The 16993-nt window shown below is 41.4% G+C and overlaps 1 protein-coding gene across 2 annotated transcripts in view; it reads right to left on the bottom strand.

The window, feature by feature from the left end:
* itgb1a (integrin, beta 1a) overlaps window positions 1–11529 on the bottom strand; it is a 28109-nt gene extending 16580 nt beyond the window's left edge. For both annotated transcript variants that reach the window (XM_083936166.1, XM_083936167.1), the window contains exon 1: window positions 11209–11529. The gene's annotated coding sequence lies outside the window, so the exon portion shown is untranslated. The remainder of the gene's footprint in view (window positions 1–11208) is intronic.
* Between the last annotated feature and the right edge of the window lie 5464 nt (window positions 11530–16993).

The following is a 16993-nucleotide window of genomic DNA, read 5'->3' as shown; positions in this document are numbered from 1 at the left end:
TGTGTGAGATAATTACCACATTTAACCAGGTTCTGCCACTGTTACGCCATCACATCAAACTAAACCTAGTAGACTTTCAAGAGAATAACTGTGTCCCTAAATTTCAGTGAAAACCAAGCTTAAAATACAGGAATGTAGGTCAAATTCCTTGTATAACAAAACCAAGGACTCAGATATGTTGTTTTCACTGTCGCCGGGGTTTCGACTTCAGCTCCAAGGAATCATTCAGATGCGAACTATGTGTACAAAAACGCCAGAGAAGTGTCAAGTTAGAAAAATGACCACGAAAAACGACCACATTGTCTTCAATCTTGTGAAGCTTAGCAGCTGCAAAGAAGTATGCTCAATAAAAAAGCTACCGTAAGATATAAGAGGGGACAGAGAGCAGTCCAAGAAAGGGTTAGGGGCAGAAAGCGTTCGGACATCGTAAATACAACTTGTCAGCATTTCAAGGTGGTTTTAGTTAACTTGTCCACTATGACAAATGGATTTTTGACCTCAACATTTGAAGTAAAGAGGCATGATAAAGATGGAAAACAACTAATTACATGCATTCAGACAATAATTATATAGTTTGACCCTCCGTAAAACCTTCATCATTAGTGATGAAGACTTTGAGTTGTTGTTAAAAGCTCTGAAAAAAAAGAGAAAAAAGTCGTCATTAATGAAGGTATAACTGACATTTTTGACAAATGCGGTCTCTTTGTTATATCTTTTGACAAACATTCCTAGACTCCAGAGAATTAATCCTACTTTAACAGACTTTGGTGATACTAACTTTTCCTCTGGCACCGCCGACAGGTTGATATTGGATAAATCAATGTGTGTTATTGTTTTTTTTATCTTGTTGGAAGGTTATAACAACCCTTAAATAGAATAACAAAAAGTATAATTTAGACTTGAGTTAGCTGAAATAGAAAGAAGGAACAAAATAGCTGTAATGGCGCCAAAGGAAAGTAGCCTACTTTATTGACTCAAATAGGATAAACAAACCACAGTGACACAAAACGGGGAATACCTTATTATTTATTTATTCATTTCTATTATCTGATGTTAATGGTTGCTAATGGGAAGAAGTATGTACTAACAGTTAGGCAAATGTTTTGAAGTTGAAACTTGGATGCTATATAAAAGAACCACTGCTCAAAACGTACCATTCAGTCTTGGTGTCTCGTTATTAACTTTTCGTTACGTACTGCTCCTGAGAACCTAGAGTCCGTTCCTAGCTGCTGTAAACTATTTCAGTGCTGCACACACACACACACACACACACACACACACACACACACACACACACACACACACACACACACACACACACACACACACACACACACACACACACACACACACACACACACACACACACACACACACACCATTTTGAACAAGCAAGATAATGCCAAGAAAACATTATCTTGTATCATTGAGTGACATCACTATAAATAATACAGCATCAGTTTGATTGATGTTCCAAAAGACACACTTTCATAAACAGCTTGAATATTTTGCACGGATATAAATTGTTAATGTGCAGAAGGAAGGGATGAGGACTATTAGGAGAGGTTTGCATAACAACCACAATGCTCGGATGTATTTGTCCATGGGAAAGCGTAAAAACAAAGATAAATTGCATCTGACTACAGCCAGACTGAGCAGCACTGGTTTTTCTCTTACAGTTTCTGCAGCTCCCACGCTCTTCCTGCCTCTCTGTCAGACACCAGCATGTGTACGCACATTTTTTACTCCTCAATGCCTGTCCTCTTGTCATTCACACCTGAGCTGTGACTTATGGTATCCCAGTGTTTTATGGGCTTTCCAAAGCTCTATCAGTTGGCAGGAGAAGGTGATGCATGGCAGACACTGTGGTGCGTGACTAAAATGGGCCCAGCTTCTCAGGCATTCCTGTGGGACTGATTGCTGCCTGACCAGGATAGTAACCCGCTGCACTGTTACTGCACTTTGGGGAAATTTGAACTGTAGGACCCATGATGAAGGGGTGCTGGATTTGTACCACCCTGATTCTAACAACGCTCTCTTTCCCCAGTTTGTTGCTATTAATTCAGTATTAACAAGTGCTAAAACAACTGTTTTATTAACTGCTTAGTCAACATCATCATCCTGATATCTGCGGACAGCTAACAGACCGACCGAATAAAATAGAATCCACACATTGTCTCATCAACTCTTTCGGCTTCTTTGTTGTAACCAGAGATGATGCCTGATCAACAAACATAAACCAATCTTCTCTGAGTTTGTCAGTCATGTAATGAGACAGTAAAATCCACTACACCATAGCCAGAGGTAGCTAAAAAGCTATGGTCAGCAGACATGAGAGATGTGGCGCAAATAGTTGTGAAAACTATGGTGTTTTGGACTTAAGTAATCTTTGTGTCCACATTGTAATAAGTGGATTTTTACTATGAAGACAATTTATAAAGCTTGAATCAATGCGATTAGTTCAATACATGACACAGCCTATATTATACACATAATTACATACAACATAATTCCTTATTGTACTCAGGCTGCCGTGGTACCAAGGAAGGCTCGGTGATATGCCTAAATATATTGTAAAAATGATGTAAAGATGTCTATCATATACAATACCAGTCAAAGGTTCACACACGCTTTATCATTCACTTGAATGGGAAAGCTTTTGACTAGTACTGTATATTTTTCTGTATCGTTTCAATCGCCATATTGAAAAACGAGCGACTGGAAAGCATCACGGCAATACATGTCATTTGAACAACGCAACATAAGTTCATACTGAAATGAGAAAATACTTCACACAGGAGTATACAAATACAGGCTTTACCATGTTGTTGGTTCATGTAAAGTATTTATTTATTGAATAACCAGAAAACATGCTTTATTGTGATCATTATCGAGCTATCAAATGAACTACCGGGACAGAAGATTTTGGCAATTTTGCCCAACCCTACTCTGGACCATAGCTCTGGATGCTCCTGAACCCCCCGTGTGAAAACACAAACCACAGTTGTGTGAAGTGGATTTGCTTTCCTTTAAATTAAGCTGCATTTGCAAGTGCTTAGAAGTACTCACTCCAGCGAGCACTGCCATGAGTAATGACCAGCGGAGTCAGGGAGCTACAAAGCCTACACTGCAGTAGTAAAGAAGCTGTCGGCTCAGCGTCACAGCGCTCTTTGTGGGACAAGGCCTGGACTTCCCTCACTCAGAATGGCTGTTCTTCTCTGGCCGTGAAAAGAAGGAATGGAAAAGAAGTAAAAACAGGAAAGGGCGGTGCACAACTCGGAGAGGAAAGGAGTTTCTTGAAGTCCAGAAAAAAGGAACTTTCCTCGCCTTTGCTGAGATTGCTGTTTAGTCTCTCCTAATCCTCCATCCTGCCCTGATACAGTATCAGTCTGGTTGTTGAAGCCTTTTTAATGTTTAGAATATGATTCATTTGGTAAAGGCAACTAAGTCAATATGCGCAGGTCTGCATGGCTAAAGTATCTTAAAGACTTTGAGGATCTTGAGTTTAATATTTCATTAAACCATTCCAAGATGCATTCACTCACTCCACTGTTGTCTGCAGCATATCTCTGGCATCCTTTACTCCCGTCCTCCCTCGTTCTCTACCTTGTTTCCCTTTCCTCTCTGTCTCCCTCCTCCGTCATACCAACCGCACAATTGCTCAGTTCACTCCCTCCACTGTGAGCCAAGAAAAACCAGTGGCCCCTTGACTTCACATACCCTTCAAACAGCGCGGAGCAGGAAACATGTCTGAGCTCTGAGACGTACAAGCCGTCCGACAGAACTGAAGGAGAATACCAAACAGTGTCTGTCTGTGTCTCTCCATCCCCCACCACCACCTCCCACCGCCATCCGGAGGACCCTCTCATAGCAGACAAAAGCAATGAATCAGGCTGCCCTCTAAGACCATGACAGAGGGTCTGATCCTCAAAGTGCTCCTACTCACCATCCCCACTTGGAAAGAGGAGCCTCCATGTGATAAATAATACTAATGAGGCGAATGTTGATGTCTTTAATCTTTCGGAGCTTCTTTGCCTCTGGGAACTTGATATTATAATTCAGTGTGATCTTTCCACCGAAGGAAAAAACTGAGAAAAATACTCCAGAGCACAAAGGTAACAGCACAAATGCCTAGACAAATGTTATCATAGTTTCCGCATTACAAGAGCATTCCAGTTTTCTAACTATTCCTCAATAAGAGGCGCTTTGTCAGATAGGAAGCAAAGTAATAATAACTGCATTTAACAGTTAGAAGTGGAGTGGAACTTGTGAGTTTTCTTATTCAGGACATGGATTACGGAAAGTGTTAACCAGGTATTTTATAACCGTTTTCCAAAACAGTTCAGCAAGGAAACAGTAATCATCCACTCTATAACAGTTTACCAGAATAAAAGGGGTAGTAGCTACAGCCAGAACGTCAGCTTTATGAGCAGCTAAACAGACAGCTTGTTGCTGGTTTTGAACATTCTGCTCTACTTTCCACACAAAACACTGACACTGGCCTGAAGCCTGCCAACATTCCCCTTGTATGAAGGAGGCTAAAGATACACCTCTGGGGGAGGGGGGGAAACTGCCTTGCAAGGACTTCCTAACTTTTCCAGTCAGAAAATCAATAACACTTAAGCAGTTCTGGTTACTTTTCTGCACCTGAATTACATTGATATTGAATAGAGTTCGCATCTCATAACAACATGTCCTCCCACAGCAGGTCAGTGGAAACAACTAAGGCAAAACCACAACCTTCAGAGGAGTCAATATCACTATTCGTGGCTCCATCTCTGTGGTGAAAATAGCTGTGCAGTGCTAACAACTTATTTCTGACTCGTCAGCCACACCTGGCCTCTGCAATCACTCATAAAGTGGACTAAATCATGAGACACAATTTGCAAATCTGCCTTAACCCCATAGAGACACTGAAAATATGCAACTCACTAAATATATTTATAATATAAATGAAATTTCAGTGTGTTGGACAATAAAATGTATTCCATAAAATAATATAGCTGATACTGTTGTATTTTTAAGTTTATTTGACAGTATGCAAGCCTTGCTGTGGGCCACCTGTTTAACCGTTTATGCCGATCTTCTGAGAGCAAATCTAGAGAAGGTTAGAGCATACAATTCTCACCACTAACCACATGGCTAAAATGTATGCTGGTTTAAGGGGATCTTGTGGGGTTTCCTGGCTGTGACATTGTGAGCTAAGAGCTCCGTCTGTGGAGCTGGGATCTGCTGTACAGTAAGCCTCCCAAAACTCCCGGTCTTTGCTGAGTTGGCCTTTCCTTTGCTGAAACACAGGAAGCTCAACTGGATCACACAGGAAGTCTGTATCGTGGTGCTTGGAAACCATCCACATCTCCCCCTTGAAGCCATAAAGATGACATATTTGGCATTCAACTGAGAATGGAAGAGAAGAAAGAAAGAGGACCAGACTGCCTTGTTACAGAGAGTTGAAAATGCTGAGAGCTGCCAGAACGGCAGCATATTGTCCTTGTGAATCAAGCGTGTCTGATTTATAAACCTAAACCAGGCCATCATTGTAATCTAAGCTCCTGGAAAAAGATAAACAAGCCTGGAAATGGATTCACACAATGCTAGCAACAGTCAGACCCTCACTGGAAATGAATAAACAGCTGTCACAGATATTAATTCTCTGGGACTATCTACAAAGTTCAGCGCGGGTCTGCAGTGCTTAGACAGTGAGAGGAATAATTTCGATACATGACAGCAGTCTGCAGTCTCAGACAAACACAGCAGAGGTGATTATTCAGCAGCCTATAAAGAAAAGGAGAAAGACCAGAGCTTATGGAGCTAGAGGAGAGCTGCTGCTACTGGGAGATAAACGGTATCTGAAAAAAAGAAAGTCTGTACAGTTGGTACAGTATAGTCTTCAGCCGTGTAAGCAGTTTTATGTGGTGATTTGAGATAAATGCTAGCGCCAGCAGAGCTAGCATGCGCACAAGGACAAACATGCTAATATTCAGCAGAAGTAACGTTTGCCTTGTTCTCAATTTTAATTTAGGGTTAGGTAGTTGCTAATCAGAGCTACACACAAAGGGCTACGTCCAAGATTGCACTACATTAACATTTCCATAACTGCGTTAACATTTTCCAAGTGTGGCCTTATTTTCTTACCGTCTGTCTGTTAAGAACATTGTTGATACTACCTCATGTCATTGTGGGATATTTATGTCCAGTGTTTTCATACTGTCATATTTCACTGGAAAAAGTATGCAAATCATGTGCTATTGGTTTCATACTAATATACAACTACTATTGGTTTTGGACATACAAAAACATTTCACATGCAGTTTAAGCCTATTAAATAACATGTTAGTGTGGAATTTTGGATGCAACCAAAGTACAGCTGAGGCTGATGTCATATGTCATGTCATGTTTTGTATGACATTTACTATTTATCCGGACGATGTTGTTACTAAGTTATTAAAGTTCTTCCTGAAGGCCAAATAAATGTGTTACCAATGGCAATCCATCCAGCAGTCGAGACATTTCACTTTTAGCCACAAATGTGAGCTTCATGGTGGCACTAGAGGAAACATCAGGCAAAACGGTCACATCATTTTCTGTGAGAACAGCAGCAAAGTGAGCAAACGACAGTATCTAAGCTGTCCAGCAGAAGAAAAAGAAGAAGACACAAAGACTATGGAACCAGCTGCATTGAGTCCTACGCTGTTGTTTATCGCTACACAGACAGAAATGTCAGAGTTAGGCGTTAATCTGATTTTAAGCCTGCAGTAGCCCAGCTGTGGCCACCTCTGCTCTCTTTCTGCTGAGGCCCTAATGCTCAAAAACAGGTACATTAATGGCACCCATATGTCTTTCATTAGGTCCCAGACTTGACACTTGAACCAGAGGGCCTCCATTTCCGCTACCATGGGAGAGTGAAAGCTGCAGAGCTAAAACAGTAAGCACTGCACGGTTACATGCATTTCCTCTTGGGAACTGTCATGTTTAATTCTCAAGGCGTTCTTATGGGACACTGACTGAATATTGTGTTCAACCTTTGCTATATCACTAAATCAGGCTTACTTTAGATAACCTTCCCTGTTGTACAGCTGTCAAGCCTGATGTCCCTGAACTGTACAGCTGGTGTTGAAAATAAGTGAATTAGATATCAAGTTTTTCTTACATTTTGTTTGAGCGCAGTATCATGTTTCTGACGTGCTGCTAATGACCCGTCTCATTAGTCTGTCTCAATTCAAGGTACTTACACTTGTTTCTGTAGAGTTCCTCAAACTCTGCTGCATATCAATCCATTTAGATTATAAAGCAGCAGCCATTTAAGGTCCCATATTGTAAGATTTTTTTAATTATAAAGCAGGTTAAGTGGCTATATAAATACTGTGAAACCAACACTCAAACCACAGACAAATGGACACAGCTTGTATTCAGAAACTTTCTTTAAAGGAGCCATTTGGACTTCTTTACAGTTGTGCTGTCACAACTATACTATAGAAAATGGCACTACAGTGCTGTAACAGTCATTCCCCGGATGCAATGACGTTGGGTAGATCATGGGTGTATAAAGAAAACTGGATAGAGGCAAAGACGCAGAGATGGCGGTTGCAGAAGACCCAGAAATACCTATCAATCAGAGCAGACTGGGCTTTTTGGGGAGGTGGCCTTAAAAAGACAGGTGTTAAAACAGAGAACAGTATAAGAATAAAAAACAGTAAAGCATGTAAAGACGTTCTCGTAGAAACCCAAAAATACAAGTAGGAACTTGAAAATAAACATAATATGGGACTTTTAAGGGTAGAAACTAACTTGAACTACTTCATTATGTCAATAAGGGTGTTTTGTAACTTGGATGGGAACTATTGGGTCTTTTAAGATTGTTTTTTTGAAATTACACAAAACTACCATGCAGCAAAAATACGACTTTGACCCCAAAAATATTGGTTTTAATACCAATCAAAAATAAAACAGTCGGTGTCTGACACTGAACACACAAAATATTCACCAACCTAAAACTGCATAACATGCATTTGAAAATGAGCATATATAAGAAATATGATTGTAGCTAACAAGCTGCTGAAACATCAATTCAATTCAATTCTACGGGGGAATTGTTGGGTCTATGTAAATCATAAATAAGTCATAGAGTGTGGTCGTTACCTACTCTGTAAAGTGTCCTGAGATAACTTTTGTTATGATTTGGCACGATAAATAAAATTGAATTGAATTGAATTATATTAAACTAAAGATGTTTGTGTCATCGGTGTGCTTTAACTTCAACTCTACTGTATTACGCTCATCAGTTTGTGGTGGGAATAATGTCACCACAATTTAATTACTGCGCTAGTCCGCAGTGAGAACAATCAGCTCCTACTATCAAGCTACGTCGGATATAAATAGAGACATTTCCAAGTGTAATGAGTGGCTTTAAAGGAGCCCATCTGTGGAGCCGCAGTACTATAATGTCTTTCTGTCTCTGGACTGGTGGACTGCTGGTGAGTCACTTAACACCCCTGAGACATCAGCGTCTAACAGACCACATTCACACAGACGGAGAACAGTGTTTGCATTGTATTGGTACTATGTGTTTATGCATATAGGAAACTGTGAGGGGGCACATGGGAACTGATCAATGCTCAGTATATACTATTCAAAGTGTGATAAACTTAGCTATAAACTTTCATTGCGTACAAAGACTTTTACATATATGATTAGATACAGTATAATAGATAGGATAACTGGTGCCAGGTGCTGTTGTGAGAGACAGACAGCCTATTGCTTAGTGCATGCAGTGGAAATGTTTTGTTTTTCAGTACTGAAACCAAAAATCATACTTATTTATTATGTTTTGAGGCCATGTTCATCATTGAAAAAGATGAAGCAAAGGTTGTTGCAAACACAATAAACAAGAACTTTATCTAAATTAAAAAACTTTATAAAAAAATCAGATTAAAACAGATACTGTCAGATCAAAGGAAAAAAACCCAGTATTCAATACACAGTGTCTTATTGGAGGTTTGATACCCAGCCCCAATCGACCATTTCTCTGATTACAGCCTTGTGTGTATGTGTTGGTCAAAGAAAAGCCAGCATTCATGTTCGTGAATAAAGCCACATAAACCCAAACACAAACTCTTTCATATCCTTGAACTGAGTCGTTCTGTGAATGAAAAGCACATTAAAGTTTATTTTCCAACTCACGGGCCCACGCAGTTAAACCTTCTCTCTGTCACAATAATAAACACAGTACGGCAGAGCCTGAAAAAAGTCTGCTTCTATTTACTACCAACATAACACGCTAAGCCTCGTTTACTCAGCGGACTTTGGTAAGCGGGGGTCAGCTTTAACCGTGCCATTCCTCACTGCTGTTTTTAGAAACAAGAGGCCCCCCCACCCCCCAAAAAAAGACCCAGAAGTGTATTTGAGCCCAATGTGGAGCGGGAGAGTGGATAGAGAAGAGCAAAAGGGAGAAGTTTAGGCTAAAAGCAGCTCTGGAGGTCACAAACCAAAACCAAGAGGGAGACCCACCCCGCAATCTAGCTTCAAAAATAGGTAAACCCATGCCAAATGTAATTTTCAGAAGAATAGAACGGAACAAAAGAGAAACCATCAGAATGTAGGAAAGACTACAGAGGTCTGTGCTGTGGGGCAGGCATGCGATCCAGAGACTACAAATCACAGATAACTGCTCTACTGGGATCATCAGTTGTAGACCTGCGTTCAGTGTGTGTGTGTGTGTGTGTGTGTGTGTGTGTGCGGTGGAGGTAAATCGCTGCAACAGGCAATAATTTGAGATCCCCCCATCTGGCACAAAGCATGTGTCGTGGAGGATAATCGTACACATTCATCACTTCTGTCCCCTAGGAACACGGGCAGGAACAAAGTGCGTATTCATCGTTTCCGTCTCGAGGGGACGATTTTGCACATAAGATGTACGTCACTCACCGACACCGAAACAACAACAACGCACACATGAGAAACGTCACATGTCTAGAAGAAAGGCCTGGGTGTGGCCCTCATGCGTGCACTAAGTGACCTCGTAAATGAGGTGGGAGCCGGCAGCAGCTGTTCCCCGGGGGCCGGGGGTCACATCCATTCAGCTGGTAGCTACTGCTGGCTCTGCTACCGTCTTTCAACTCCCCCCACTGTCCTACATTTACCCTCCTCCTCAATTAGCCTTCCTCCCCCTCCCTCCTTACTGTCCTTCCTCCACCCCCTTTGCCTTCCATATCTCCTTCTCACATCCACTCACCCTCCACCCTTCCTGCCTCCATTTCCCTGATTAAACTGATGTCTGGGCTCTCCATCTACACTGCGGAGTCGGTGCGCTCAGCTGTATTTATAAGGCATCCATCCTCCTGCTCTCCTTCAGATGAAAAAGGGGCACATCTGCTTGATCCAATCATTGGATGCTGCGCAGCCTGTCAATTATGCACGCGGCACGGGCAGTAACAAGCTGCAGCCTCTTTATGTTCTGTCAGAAAGCTACTGTTTCATACCTCTGCTGCCTCAGGATTCAGGATTTTTACTTCATTCTGTCTACTTTGGGAGCTCATTGACTCGCGCTTCCAACAGGTTTAAAGTTCAAACGTCTCTTTCTTTCTTTCTGGGCTGTCAGCATCTCATGTGAAGAAGGGATTCCTGAGTTATTCCAATAGATGATGATGATGATGATGCTGGTGCTGGTGTGTGATCACCTTTCATAGGAACATCCACATTTAATGAAGAGAGGTGCAATCACAGCGTTTTGCATCTGATCCAGAAAAGATGAACGGGTGAATATGGCACAGTGTAGTTCACAATATCACACACACACACCTACACACACACACACACACACACACGCACACACACACACACACACACACACACACACACACACACACACACATACACATCACCATTTTCTAAATAAAGCAATGAGAAACTACACTCCACACCACCTAACAATTACTTTAAAAAACATCATTTACGCAAGCATCTTTAAATATTTACTCCTTGACATGTGAACCTAAACTCTTGAGTGTCATGTTTTTATAAATCCGTGTAGAAACATTAATGTTACTACAAGTGATGGGGCTCTAAAGTGTCATAACATCCGTTTAAACTCGGTATTGATCACCGGAAACACAACTCAAATACAATACAATATTATGGTAAATAAAGTTAATCATCTTTAGGCTGGGATAGAAACTTCCATATTATAAGTGCATGTATTTGCTTCTTTACCTCGGCGCTGGGGTGTTATTTCCGAGGCAACATGCAGAAGTAAGCCCGCGTTCCTCGCACAGCTCCAGGGATGATCCGCTCCGCTGCGGCAGACGGACGCAGACAGCGGCGGCAGCAACTCTCTGCCCCGTTGGCACCGGGGGCCACTTTCTCCTCCGGAAAAGTCACGGTAGATTTCCCCTGCTACTCATTCCCTCCTCGGCTTCCCTCCACAGAGCAAGTGTATACAGTTTATATTGAAACCAAATGCGGGGACAGCTCGGTAGCTGGAGGAGGAAACCAGATCCCAGCGGCGCCGGTGCGGACCTCTGCTGCTCGGGCTAAATCAGAGAGAAGCGGGGAGGCGAACCCGCAGAGCTCCGCTTCTTCTGCCTCAACCACGCAGCGTAACACAGAGCGTTTCCGCTTACAACCTTCAAAATAAAACCGGAACTCGGACGCCAGTTGTACTTATTTATTTCAGGTAGCCTATTTTTGCACCAAAAAAAGATTTGGAAACTATCTCATTCTCATCATCTCATCTCATCTTCAGCCTCTTATCCGGGGTCGGGTCGCGGGGGCCGCAGCTTTAGCAGGGGACCCCAAACTTCCCTTTCCCGGGCCACATTAACCAGCTCTAACTGGGGGATCCTGAGGCGTTCCCAGGCCAGTGTGGAGATATAATCTCTCCACCTAGTCCTGGGTCTTCCCCGAGGCCTCCTCCCAGCTGGACGTGCCTGGAACACCTCCCTAGGGAGGCGCCCAGGGTTCATCCTTACTAGATGATCCTGAACCACCTCAACTGGCTCCTTTCAACGCAAAGAAACTATGAAAGTTTAAAATGTGAAACTGTGAAAGTAGGCCTTTAATCTCACTGACACCCCCCCCCCCCCCCACAAAAAAATGTCTTTATTGAGTTTTTGCAGACAGCCAAATAAAAGTATAACAGTTGCATATTGAGTCGGAGCGTCTGCTTTAAAGTGAAAGAGAAAAACAAAAAAACCCAACATGAATCCCATTACCCCTCCCTACAATGTCAGAGGTAGTCACTGTAACTAACTAGGTAAATAACTGACATATAATATAAGTAAATGATTAAGGTACAAAGAGACAAAATAGAGTAAACAAATGTTAATAACATTAAAAGTGAATAAAGTAATTAAAGAAAAGATTTAGAAAAAGGGGGGGGGGGGTTATCCAGTTATAAGGAAGCGTCGTCTCGCAGGTCTCCACTGATCGTGGTGGTGCCTGCTGCCGTGGTCCTGCATGACGCTTCCTGCTGCTATTATAATCTATCACCTTAGCTGTGCTCGTTTCTACTATTCTGATGTATTAATAAGTCATATTCACATTACTATAAATATTATTATAGTTACTGGAAGTGTGTCTGTCTCTGTCTTTGTGTCTGTCTTTGTCTCTCTCTGTCCATCTGTCCGTCTTTTCTCTCTTTCTCTCTCCTTTCCTTCCTCCCCAAGGTACTTTTTGAATGGTATGGCGAGCGTCTACGAAGTTGTGATTTATGGTGGTATGGCATGAGTTGCATACGGGCAAAAAAAGAAGAAAAAAATCACTTTTGTGTCCCCCCAAATCCTGAAATCGGATCTGCACCCCTGTAAAGAACACACAGCACCTCAGCTGCAGATCAACAAAACACCCTGATAATTATGTTACATTGATAGACCAAAGGGCCGCAAGTCGGAGTCAAACCCGTGGCCACTGTCTCGAGGACCTTCAGCCTCTTTACATGGTCTGACTGCTCTAACTACTGTGCCCCCTAAAAAGTATTTATTTTGACTGATGATGCAATTGTGATGTGATTTGTGATATTGGAAGGAATTGTCATCTTTGCATCATTGTTCTCTTTTTCATTGAAAAATATTTTACTATGATTCTGAGGTGACATTGCAAGGATCTGTACCAAACAAACAAAGATGATTTGTTAAGTCTGTGTGAGTTGGGACATCCCTGTTGCACCACAATACTTAATACTAATACTTAAGAGCGGCATATAATGTAATTTGCCTTTTAACAAATATTGCAACCCCCCTGCGATTGAGGTATTCCAATATATTGCAATTTTGATACAATTGCGATTAATTGTGCAGCCAGACCTAATACACACACGTGCACACACACACACACACACACGTGCACACACACGCACACACACACTGTACTCTGTTTCGAAATGTAGTTGGCCTAATTTTATTTTGAAGGCAGCTCAAAATCTTTTCCCATTTTATTTTTACCTAATGTTGCTAACTTAATGCAGCTCTTGTCTGACCCTCCTGCTCACGTCATTGCTAGAGGACCCCCCACACACACACACACACACACTATTTTTACACACAGATATTTTTACAACATATCTGTCCAGTTACATCAATCTGTAACTTCATCAAAACGGATACCTGTTATCAGCATCAGCATCAATGTGCTGCTCTTTTATAGAAACAATGACGTTAAGGCAAGAACGTGCCTGTCTTGTTGTAACACAATAGCATTTACGCGTATTTCTGTGCTGACATCTAACTTTACTATGAAATAAATGTGTTTCATCAAAGTTAACTTACTTACATACTTGTCTCCCCCATGATGTTTTGATGGCTCATACTACAGAATGACAAAAATCCAGTCCAACTCCCAGAATAAAACACTTCGATTCTGGTAACTCCTATTTATTTAATCCTCAAGTTGAATTACCAGTTGAAATGTTAATTAAAGAAGTTATATTGTAACTTTCCTTTACAGCTGACTTACAAATACAGTTAATAAATAAAGTAAAAACCCTTCTCATCATTGATACAGATGAACAATTATCAAATAAGGTATGGTTTCATGATTGTAGTTTCTTTGTGACAAGTAGCTACTGTCTAATTAACACCTCGTCTCTATTTTTAATTTTAATCTTTTAGAAACAAAAACTCAACGTGTTTTGCTTTAAGGGCGGCAGTAGCTCAGTCCATAGGTGACTCGGCTGGGACCATGAATGGAGCGTGGACTGGTGGCTGGAGAGGTGCCAGTTCATCTCCTGGGCACTGCCGAGGTGCCGTTGAGTTAGGCACCAAACTCCCAACTGCTCAGGGCGCCGGTCCACTGGCAGCCCCCTCGCTCTGACATCTCTCCATTAATTGCATGTGTATAGGTCCTGTTTGTGCATGTGTGTGTATTTCGGACCTGTGTGTGTGTAACCTGAATAATAACAGAGTGAAAAAATCAAATTTCCTGTTGCGGGATTAAAAAAATAATTCTTCTTCTTCTTCTTTAAGAGAATCATTAATCATTAATGTAACATTGAAAGCCACATTAAAACACTAAGGTGGGATTATAAACTGTATAAACCCCCAAACTATCACAACACATACACACATATTAACAATAGGAGTTGTTTTTTTTCACTTCTCCAAAGCATTAGACGCCAATTAAAAGAGGCAGAGCCACCAACCGCACAGTTTTCTGTCTCTGTTTCAGTGAAAATAATCAAACTAGCCAGTTATGTATTAGTTTTAAACTTAGTGGAAAGTTATTTCTGTCTCAGCCGTGGGGGGGAAGTGGAAAAAATGTGAGAGAAAACAAACTATCACGTCCGGAAGATCCATTATTCCTGTTTAGTCTCCAGGGAGTGTTTACAAGGGAATGCAGCTCTTTATATCCCTCCCTGCCCCTTTAGATGGATGAAAAGTTGAATCTGCTTTAACTGGATGGAAAAGAAAACAAAATAGAAAAAGATCACCCGAACAAAGCAGTGATTTCACTTGTATAAATTATACGGAGGAAGTAAAGAGCTGTATGTGCGTGAATCACATCACAGAGTGAGCAAAAATGACCAAAGAAAGAAAAATTGATTGGTTGGACTCAGTAACAGGAAGTGAAGGCGATGAAGATGAAGGCAGCTCAGTCAGAAGAGATATGGAGCCTAGCAGAGGCCTCAGACAGACTGCATGTGGCCCAGATGTAGGGGACTTCATTAGAATCAACTTCATCTGATTAAATGTGGTTAGCACTGTCGCCTCACAGCAAGAAGGTTCCAGGTTTGAATCCCGGCTGGGGCCCTTCTGTGTGGAGTTTGCATGTCCTCCCCGTGTCTGCGTGGGTTCTCTCCGGGTTCTCCGGTTTCCTCCCACAGTCCAAAGACATGCATGTGTTAGGTTAATTGATGACTCTAAAATTGCCCATAGGTGTGAATGGTTGTCTGTCTCTGTTCGTCTCTATGTGCCCTGCGATAGACTGGCGTCCTGTCCAGGGTGTACCCCGCCTCTCGCCCAATGTCAGCTGGGATCGGCTCCAGCACCCCCCGCGACCCCGACCCCGGGATAAGCGGCTGAAGATGAATGAATGAATGAATGATTAAATGTCCCCCTTCTGGCTTCAGTACAAATGCTCAAGTTGTAAAAACTGAATAGTGACCGGAACATCACATTTACAAATGAAAACATAATATCTCTATTTTTCTTTGTGTTAGAAGATTGAAGGGTAACTATGTATGAACAAAATCTGCCATTCATGGTCCATGGATAGCTCCACACTTTATATTTGATAACATCACAAGTTTGACACTTACTTCTCTGGTTTCCTGCTTTGAAAGAGAAGCACATATCTATTGAACGTTCCTAGGCCATGGGAGTAGAATATTGGAATTCTTCATTGAGGTGATGCTCCCCATTCAACCTTTAAACCATTCACAAAGTGTATAATATGTCATAAAGATACAATGCCCTGAACATGTTAGCACCCCCATGACTTCTAGAGCCTCCCTGTGGTCAGTGTTGGTCACTGCATGGAAACAGGACAAACGCTACTGCAATAATAGTTTGTTTCTTGCTTTTTTTCCATAGCAATCAAAATCACATTCAAAACAAACAACTGTCAGTGTCAAGATAACATAACAACAGGCCCTTTTTCTTATCTGACGGACTACAAAAAGCTATTGTTATTTATACCTGTGCTTTTCTACCGTTAAATAAGGCCTATGTAAATGTTTAATGTGTATGAATCATTATACTTTGTTCAGTTTTTGGATAGTTATACATTATATTCTCCCAGGACATGCTATAATTTCTATGGAGGATATAAGATGGAGAGGAATAGAATGAACCATCCACACATGCACTGGTGGATGTGACAGAAAAACACTTTCATTTGTTTCATGCGAACTGTCTATTACAGATAAGTATTGAACTATTGAATGTGGAAAATCTGATACAAAGTTATGTTGAACCACACATATTTCAACTACATAGTCACAAAGGCATTTGAAGTGATATTACTCCACTGTGCCATCCAGTGGTAAAATGGAAAACTGCAGATAGAGTTTACGCTGCAGTCAGCGGCTGTTGCTGCTGTTGGATGACAGTGTGCAGTGCTGGAAGAACTGTCCATTTACTAAAGTAAAAGTACCAAGATAACAATGTAGAAGTACTCCTTTATAAGTAGAATGAGAAGTCTTGTATTCAAAAAGCATTATCAGCAAAATGTACTTAAAGTTTCAAAAGTACTTGTTTTTATGATATGATATGTATGTAATAATACTAGTAGTCTATCTGCTTACATCTACAATACACGTGTGTGTGTGTGTGTGTGTGTGTGTGTGTGTGTGTGTGTGTGTGTGTGTGTGTGTGTGTGTGTGTGTGTGTGTGTGTGTGTGTGTGTGTGTGTGTGTGTGTGTGTGTGTGTGTGTTATAAACTATTTAACAAACAATGTCTCTTTGGTTGAACTGCTAACAACTCATAGCACACTGTAACCAATTACGGTAAAAATACAGGATATTTTAGACAGTAATGGACCGTTCGCCACTCACACAACTGA

Source organism: Echiichthys vipera, assembly GCF_963691815.1.
Source record: "Echiichthys vipera genome assembly, chromosome: 21".
Classification (NCBI taxonomy): Eukaryota; Metazoa; Chordata; class Actinopteri; order Perciformes; family Trachinidae; genus Echiichthys; species Echiichthys vipera.
Note: the sequence above shows the minus strand (reverse complement) of the source record. Positions and strands in the feature narration are given on the sequence as shown.